Raw genomic sequence first — 8,923 nt, 5'->3', positions numbered from 1 at the left:
CTGGCCCCAGGACCCACATAAAAAGAGGGGCGTGCTGGTGTGTACTTTTTTTCTCCCAACAACAGAGAGGTAGAGACAGGTGAATCCCTGGAGCCCACTTCCAGCAAGTCTAGCCTGGTTGGTAAGTACCAGGCCAATAAGAAACCTCATCTCAAAAAACAAGATGGAGAACACTTGATAAATGATACCTAAGGTTTCCAAACGAACATACACACATTTGCACATACATACGCATTTACACACATGAAAACACACACATGTGAACACCCGCCCCCCCCCCAAACATCAATGGTTTTTTCAAAAGATGGAATAGCTTTCTTCACTTCCTGGCACTTTATATGCCTGACTCTCACCTCTCTGGAGGTGCTGTTGTTCAACTATCTGTCTGCTCCAAAACAACACCCAGTTTCTCCATTCAATTTCAGAGTCTTACTTGAAGTGGGCTTCACGACAAGCCCAGAGGATGAAGTTGTGTCCTTCTGAGACACATAGAGATAGGTTTATACTCTTTGTGAACTGTCTCCCGGGGTCGCAGGTTGGCGGTGGGGAGGAAAGGGACCAGCCCTCTCATATCCAGGTGAGGTTGTAGTGTCTGCAATATTAATTTTGTCTGTTAATGTGTCTGGGCTAAGGGGTACCCACAAAATTGGTAAAAAATCCTTTTAGATGTGACTGTGAGGGTGCTCCAGAGAGATTAGCATCAGCATCAGGAGATGGAGTGAAGGTTCTTTATCCTCCCCAGCATGGCAGCATCATCTCATGGTGACAGCCTCTGAGCAAAAGGCAAAGAGCAGGGAAAGGTGAATTACGGATTTTCTTTTATCCTTTTCACTGTAACCCTCCAGTGAAAGTCTTCCTCTGTCTTATTATACCTTCCCCTGCCTCCAGTGCTCAGTCTTGGCCTGGTTCTCAGGCCTTCAGACTCAAAGTAAATCCTATCCCAGAATTCCTGTGTTTCACCTGGCAGATGGCAGACTGTGGTACATTTCAGCCTGCACAGTCACATGAACCAGTTCCCATATTATGACTTCTTTTAAAAATATTTTAAAATCACATTTATTTCTTTGTTCATTGTGTGTATGTATTTGAATGCACACGCGCATACACATGTCTTGGTGCGTGTGTGGAGGTCACAGACAACCTGTGGGAGTTCTCTCCTTGTACCATGTGGGTCCTGGGGATTGAATTTAGGTTGTCGGGTTTGGCACAAGCAGCCATTCTGCTGAGCCATGTCACTGGTCGCTAGCTTCTCATCCCATTTCTGTTGGTTCTGCCTCTCTGGAAAACTTTAACTATGTCTCCGTCAGTGCAGGGCACTATAACAAGACACTACAAACTTGGGCGCATTAAAAAGCAGACATTTCTTCGTCATAGTGCGGAAAAAACCCCAAGATCAAGCCAACAGCAGATCCTGTGTCTGGGAGGGACCAGGTTTCTGGTTCGAAGACAGTCACCTTCTCTTGCATCTTCACGTGGTGAAGAGAGAAAATTCCGAACTTTCTCTCACGATCTCCTCGTGGGCTCCACCCTCATCTCCTCCTTAGAACCTAGACACCTACCAAAGGCGCACTCCCATACCATCCGTATGGGGCAGTGACCACTTGTGACTCTGGGCAGTGAAGGAGTTAAACTCCAAGGACATTTATCACAATAATTAAGCCCTATCAAAATTAAGCAGGCATCACTCTCCCTATGATAACGGACCTCTCAATGTCAAGCCAAGGACTCCCACTCAGCTTCTGGGTGTAATTCATCTGTCGAGACAGCCCTGTATTAACCCACTAATCTCTTTGTGGCTAATGACTCAGGATGGCCCGGTGACCTTGACTTCACTCGAAGGTTTGCGCTGTGACTGCCCTCCCAAATAAGTGCAGGGGTTGGAGGTGGGTGGCTTGGCAGAGCGCTTTTTTCCCTCCACAACTTGACTCGGGTATAGAAAGCATTCCTTTTCTATCTTTTGGCCAGGATTTTACAATCCTGCCTTGGAGCCTCTCCATAAGTCTTCACCGGCAGCCTCTCAACTCAGCTTCCTCTGCAGCTGCCTCCCATCCACAGACCAATCACTTCTGACACCACGTGCCCAGAACTGTGTGTGTTGAGGGTGGGAGGTCCTGCTTCATAGAGGAGACCCCCCAGAGGCCTTCCCCGCATTGTTAGACCCATAGGCAGAACTGTGGGAAGACCCTGGGGAAGGCAGAAGGAGCGGTTAGAGGGCCTGTTTGGATCCTCCTTCCTCTTTTCTGGAGGAGAGACACAGACATTGTCAGCTGCTAACCATGGCTTTTGCCCCTTTCTGCCAAGGCCCATAATGGCCATGGGCAGATGACCCCTGGTGGCTGTAGGCACTGAGGTTGCGAATCACTGTGACCAGAGCCCGGAGGACACCCTGGGTTTGGTGGGAGTGGCGTCAAAGTAGGCTTTACCCTTTTATTGGAAGCCCCCCACAAGCCCCAAGCTTCCAGGGGCTTTCATTAAGCTCCCCTTTCTTCTTTGTCTCCTTAGACGCTAGACCAAAGAGCTACATGTAAAATTTTCACTGACTGATTTATACCCTGCCTGCTTCCAGAACGGATGACAATAAAACCACAGGTACAGCGTGGCCAGGCATATGTAACCAAGACAAAGGAGGGGAACAAAGGCAGAGAGAATCCTGGCCTGCCTCCGGCTCTCAGGATAGCAGAATCTGAGATTTCATTCTCTGGGTATCTTTAAACTTCCCCCAAGATATAAAGGTTACTTCCTTTATTTCTGAAACACTCTCCTCCAGCCCCATCCGAAAGGCAGCCCCATTTGTGGCTGAGCAGGGAGGGCTGATTTCTGCTTACAGGGATTGTTCAGTGCTGGGCTGGCTGGCACAGCAGCTGAAGCTGAGGGTGGCTTCTTCACTATCACTTGACAGTTTTCAGAAACACTGCCTGTGCCCACAGCAAGCCTGGGAAGCATTGTGTTTCTCAGCTGAGTCTGCACGCCGGTGACATGCTGTCCAAACAGGGCCCAGCCTCTCTTGCAGTGTTTTCTCTTCTCCCTTACAGGAACCAAGGGAGATACCCAGAGTGAGCCCCCATTTGAGATCCTTGCTCCTGGCACTGTGGGACATCCATCCAGAAGAGGAAGGCACATTGTGCACCCTGGAAGAGGCAGGCATGCCCCCAAATCATGTCCGGATGTGAAAGGGGAAGGAAGGGGGTGAAAAATGCTGAGTGTGGGCCTTTGTACCCTGTCTACAGGGGAGTGCCAGAGAAGGACTTGGCCAAACTCCACCCACTTCTAATCACTCTGGGAGCCTTAAGAACCAGCCGGCAACTTGGGAGGTTGAGGCTGGAGGATGGCAAATTCAGCTTGGCAACTGAGTGAAAGCCACACTCACGACGTGGAAGAGAGGAGTGTGGGTAGAACTCGGTTGTTAAGCACTTGTTTAGTATGGGATGGTTGGGGAGGGGGCTCGGTAAAATAAAATAAAATAGTTAAGTAAAATAAAAGAGGAACACAAAAACTTCCTTTGGTTTCTGTCAATAAATCATAAAGAAAATTTGTCCTCAACAGCTTCCGTGGATGGGCTGGGTAGAGCTTGGCGCTTGGGCCTTAGCCCAGTACGTGCGAGGTCTGGCGTTCCATCCCCAGCACTCGGACAAATTCCATCCCACAGTGGTGTCCTCTTGTACCCTGGCCAGGTACAAAGCACGGAGTTCGAAAACACGGGACTGCCCTTTGTACCTCTGCTTCATACCTGAGCATGCCTTCCTCTCCATCCATGCTTCCTTACTTACAGTGTGGGGAATTTTCAAACTACAGAAATGAAAAGTCACGCGTGCAGATGATTACAGAAACATCTACATGTGCGAGTGAGGTGTGTGTGTGTGTGTGTGTGTGTGTGCGTGCGTGCGTGCGTGCGTGCGCGCGCGCATGCATGCTCCCTTTCCTGGAGTGCCCCCATCCCTCACCCCCATTCCTCACCATGTGTGGCTCAAGTCCTTTGGGCAAGGACAGCTGCCAGAGGCAGGCTTGCCTCTCCCCTCCCCTGCAGCCCCACCCCTCTCTGGCAGCAGCTGATGCCCCTGGATAGGTCCCCCAGGCAGCTGGTCCCAGTTGAGAACCTGGAGGCTTGACTGCAGCAGGCAGAGTGCTCCCTGTGTGGGGTAGGGTGGGGGCGGGACTGGAATGCTAGCTTGTGAAACCCCAGCCTGCTGACCTTTGGGGATGGTGAAGCCACCTGTGTCCTTGGAGGTGGGGGATGGGGGCGGGATGTGCACAGAGAGCCAGGAAGACGACAGCTGAATGCGATTGTGCCGCTCATGCCGGCTTCCCAGCCACCTTCCTTCCGGTTCTTTTCTTCTTCCCTTTAGCGTCTTCATCCCACACCCCACTGCCAGTGGTCAGATAATGACAGCAGCAGCTCACCCTGTGTCTCTGCCCCTCCACCTCTTCCTCTGTAGCCTTCATCTTCCCAGGCTCTGCCTAGCTCACGGATGGCCTTAGGGCTCTCTTGCCCGCGTGCCGCTCTGTCGTGGGATTTACCACCACCTGGCATACTGTGACTACACGCACCTATGTACACTGTGTACTACCTGGGATTCAAAGACAGGGGTGGGGTCAGGGCCTGGCACGGAGGGAAACGCGTGTTGAAAGAACACACGGATGAGCAAAGGATTTCAGGTAGATCAAGTCACACGTCCTGGTGCCACACAGCTGGGCAGGAAGGCTGAGAGCCTACTGTCTCTGGTTCCCGACCACCCTGGTGTCTGAACCACTACCTCCGTGCCATTCCCTGGTCAGACACCCTCTCTGCCCTTACCACCAAAAGAAATGACTCCTCTCTGTTGTCCATGACTCCTTACTTCCCACCCACCCAGGTAGTATCACCAAGAGGCCTCAGGAGGCTCAAGGGACCCCATTAGCCTAGTGTGTGTTCTTAACTTGGGGAGGAAGAGGCCCTATGGACCATGAGGACGCCTCCTTTTGCAGGATGCTTCCAAAATCATGCCTGGCAGTCCACTGAAGACGGGCGGGTGAGCCGGCTCTACCTGTCTGTAGATCTGGAATCTAGGTCACTCTCTCTGCTGCTCCTCCCTCCTCTCTTAGAAGATAAGCAGGATCTTTCCTAGGGTCTCCTAGTGAGGAGACAACCAGGGCAGTGCTTCCACGGAACTCACACCCTGCCTGGGGCTGTCAAGAGCACTCCATTTTGGAGCCAATATAATTTATGAGATGCAAATGGATTTAGCATTTAAAAGAGGTGGGGGGGGGTAGCGGGAAGACTTGGAAAAGGAACAAAGTGCATTTTACACCCTATGCTGAGGCGTGTTTGGGGCTCCATTAATCATCTCAGACTAAAGAGATTTAATCTCCGGCCAGTCAGGCTGAAGAGCACCTGTACCTCTCACCCAGCCCAGGAGGCCAGCCTGGGCACAGTGGGCACTGGATGCAGCCCTGGCCTCCTTCCTTGCAGGCTTCGGCCTCAGGTGCACAGCACTTGCTCTCCGCTCTTTTCTGAGTCACACAGTGGATGGAATTACAGAGCTCTCTGCACACGATGAAACAGCGAGCAGGATCTAGCCAAATATTTGGACAAGCCTTGTCCTGCAGGGCTAGGGAGCAAGCTGGAAACCCTGCAGCCAGCATGCAGCCTGCCAGCCACAAGCCTGGAGATTGCTTCAGACAAAGTGCTGCTGCAGGGCTGGCCTTCGCTTGCGAGGGAATGAGCTCAGATCCAGAAAAGCTGGCTTCAGTCGGATCTCCTAGCCAGTGCTGGGGAAAGAGCATGTCAGCATCTCTCGGCTCTGAGCTGTGCTACAGTGTAATATTAGGTAGAAGGGGCTTGCCAAGAGCCGCCTGCAGGCTGAGAAGCATGGGTCGGGAGGTGAGGGCTCCCTTTGAGTCACCCTATCTGCCTCTCTTTCTGGAAACCCTCAGGGTGGCAGGCCTGGTAATCTCTGCCATTCCTGCCTAGGCCTGGCGGGAGACACTCAGAGACGGTGGTCACAAAATCTGAAGTGGGGCAGTTCAGTCCATCCCTAAGACTTCGCTACTGTGCCAGCTTCCACTAGAGGCCCTAATCACCTCTGGAACTTCAAAGTTACTTTTTGAGACTGTTTGGAACAATAAAGCCAGTAATAAAAAATGCTACCTTAAGTCTGTCTGGAGTCCTTGAAACAAGACAGCAAACAAAGCAAAATGCACCTTCGAAACAGAACAACATTCTCAGGTTTACTTAAAATGATTTCTTCCCCTCGCAAGGAAGCTTGCAGGTAGTCAAGTCATCTGAAATGCAATGAAGAAAACTAGCCGCTTCTCGATGCAGACGACACCTACTTGTGGACTGACTATATGCTGGGTTATCCCCTATTTGATGTTTCACCTGGTAATGTCTTGACTGGGCTCCTGAGGACCTCATTTTGCCGATGAATAAACAGTCATGGGAGGTTATGCAACGCTCCAAGGTCACATGACCAGCAAGTATACAGCTAGAATTTAAACTTAGGCAATCAGACACCAGCTTATATTCTGCCTCCCAGCAGCTCTAAGGTTATTTGAGCCCAAGAGCAAAATAACCATGGGAACTAATTCAAGCAAAGCCTACAGTTTCTAGCCCTCTCTTAAGTGTTCGGACCGAGAAGGGAATTAGCTCAGAATCAGAAAAGCAGGCAGTGGTCAGATCTCCTTGCCAGTGCTAGACTCAACGGCTACCTCCGGGGTCCTGGCGCATACTCCAAGCTCAAAGAAGGTCTACAAGGGAGATGGTTTGCCCAGACACAGAGTGGTCCTCAAGATTAACTAGAGTCTAACCTCTCTGTGCCAGCCCTGCGTCCCCAATAACAAGACTCGGCAAAGACCTTCCCTGGCACCCTCTGAGACAGAAGGATTGTTGAGCCTGCACTAGGGACTGGAGAGAAGGCTGTTCTGGAAATGGAGAAGCTGGGCTCAGAACTTGGGTTTTGACATCATTAGATTTGAGAACATCCTTCTTGCTTCAGAAAGCCTCACTTGATGGGGTGAGACACCTGTTTATCATGGTCACAGATTGTGCAGGAGCTACGTGCATCATGGTGCCTGGGCCTCATTCGTGGGCATCTGCGATGGGATGGATAGAGATTTGACAGCTGGGGGTTGGAAATATTTGTAGACAGCTTGGCTCATATATCTTATGGGTGGTCCTGGGTATTCAGCTGGTTTAGCTACAGATCTGTATGACTTCCCCATGTGGCCTGGGCTTCCTCACAGTATGGAAACCTCTGGGTAGTCAAATTTGTTAACTACTAATTCTGTTTGTTTTCTAGGGTTGCTTAACAAAACATCACAAACTGGGTGACTTGGAATCATAGAACAAGGTGTCTTATAGTCCCTGAGCGGCTGGGATTCTTCTGTCATTGCTTAAAGGAGGCTATTCAGAAAATTCCCAGACAAGCAATGGCACAATGAAAAGGAAAATACTCTCACATACTGAGCTACTAAGATTTGGAGTTTATTTGTTACTGCAGCAGAGCCTATCCTATCCCGACTATAACAATCATTCAGTTCTGGTCTCCATTGAGATATATGATGTTTTCAGCCTTAGCTACCAACATACATTTCAACCGACATTTGTTGAGACCACAGAACTTGCTACTGTCAGTGTCTATGGGACTGAGCGAATCCTCATGTAGTTGCACAGCCCGTCTGGCCACTGGTGACTGTGTCTGCTGAGCAGGTGGTGTGGGCTCCACTCCCAGTGTCTACAGGATTATAGGAGATTGACAAGGCTCCATCGTTTGATGTAACTCGCACCCAGGTCTCTTTTCAATTGCTGTCAGGCATCTGTTGAAAATTCTCTCCACCTTTAGGTTTCCCAAATTTTATCTACAGGGTTCCTTCTTTTCCTAAGAACCTGACCCATCTTGGCAGGACAGAGAATAGCAGCCATCTCTTCTCCTGAGCCTCGGTAGGCTGGGTCTGTCCACATGGTACACTTTTCTCCTCCCACCCTTTCTATTTTGGGGTTTTTTTGAGAGAGGGGTTTTTCTGTGTAGCCCTTGCTGTCACAGATCACGCTGGCCTCATACTCACAGAGATTCACCTGCTTCTGCCTCCCGAGTACTGGGACTAAAGGCGCGCACCACCATCGCCCGGTTTCTCTTTTAGTTTCTTTGGAAAATAAACTTCATGCTCCAACTTACTTAGTTTCTCTCTGAAATCCAGTAAATCTTTTTTTTCTTTTCTCTCTCAAAAAGTAACATTATTTTTTTTTTTACAGAAAAAGCCAGGGTTCCTAAGATTATTTTTCTCTTCTATGTTTTTTTTTTGGTTTTTTTTTTTTTTTTTTTGGTTTTTCGAGACAGGGTTTCTCTGTGGCTTTGGAGCCTGTCCTGGAACTCGCTCTTGTAGACCAGGCTGGTCTCGAACTCACAGAGATCCGCCTGCCTCTGCCTCCCGAGTGCTGGGATTAAAGGCGTGCGCCACCATCGCCCGGCCTCTTCTATGTTTTAAAAAACGATTTTGAAAATCCCAAGTCAAAAGTTGGAGTCATGGGTCTGTATTTTACATCTCATTTGTAAGGAGAGGAGACTTTTGGAAGAATCGGAGCAGTAAGGAAAGTTTGCAAGGGGTAGATGGAGAATCTTCAACATTTCTTCCTGAGTATGGTTATACATGAAGCTGGGAAACACTTGATCATGCTAAGGTGTCTCATCTCACTCCCTACTCACAAACACTTACGTAGAGGAAGAAAGGGCCTAGCTCAGGATCCAGGGCAATGCCTAGGCCTGGTGACTGTGGTCTCTCCCTAGAGCATATATCAACACAGCTAGAAAAGGCAACTTCCAACTGCATGGACCCAGAGCAAGCTGGGGTGAGTTCCATGAGTGGACCAGGCCTAGCATAGAACCAGAGTGTTTATGAAGGGTCCCTGCTGCATATTCAAAAGGAGGGGTAGACACCAAGAGCATAGATA

This window comes from Microtus pennsylvanicus, chromosome 18 (assembly GCF_037038515.1).
Source record: "Microtus pennsylvanicus isolate mMicPen1 chromosome 18, mMicPen1.hap1, whole genome shotgun sequence".
In the NCBI taxonomy this organism is placed as follows: Eukaryota; Metazoa; Chordata; class Mammalia; order Rodentia; family Cricetidae; genus Microtus; species Microtus pennsylvanicus.
The sequence above is the reverse complement of the archived record's forward strand: the minus strand, read 5'-3'. Positions refer to the sequence as shown.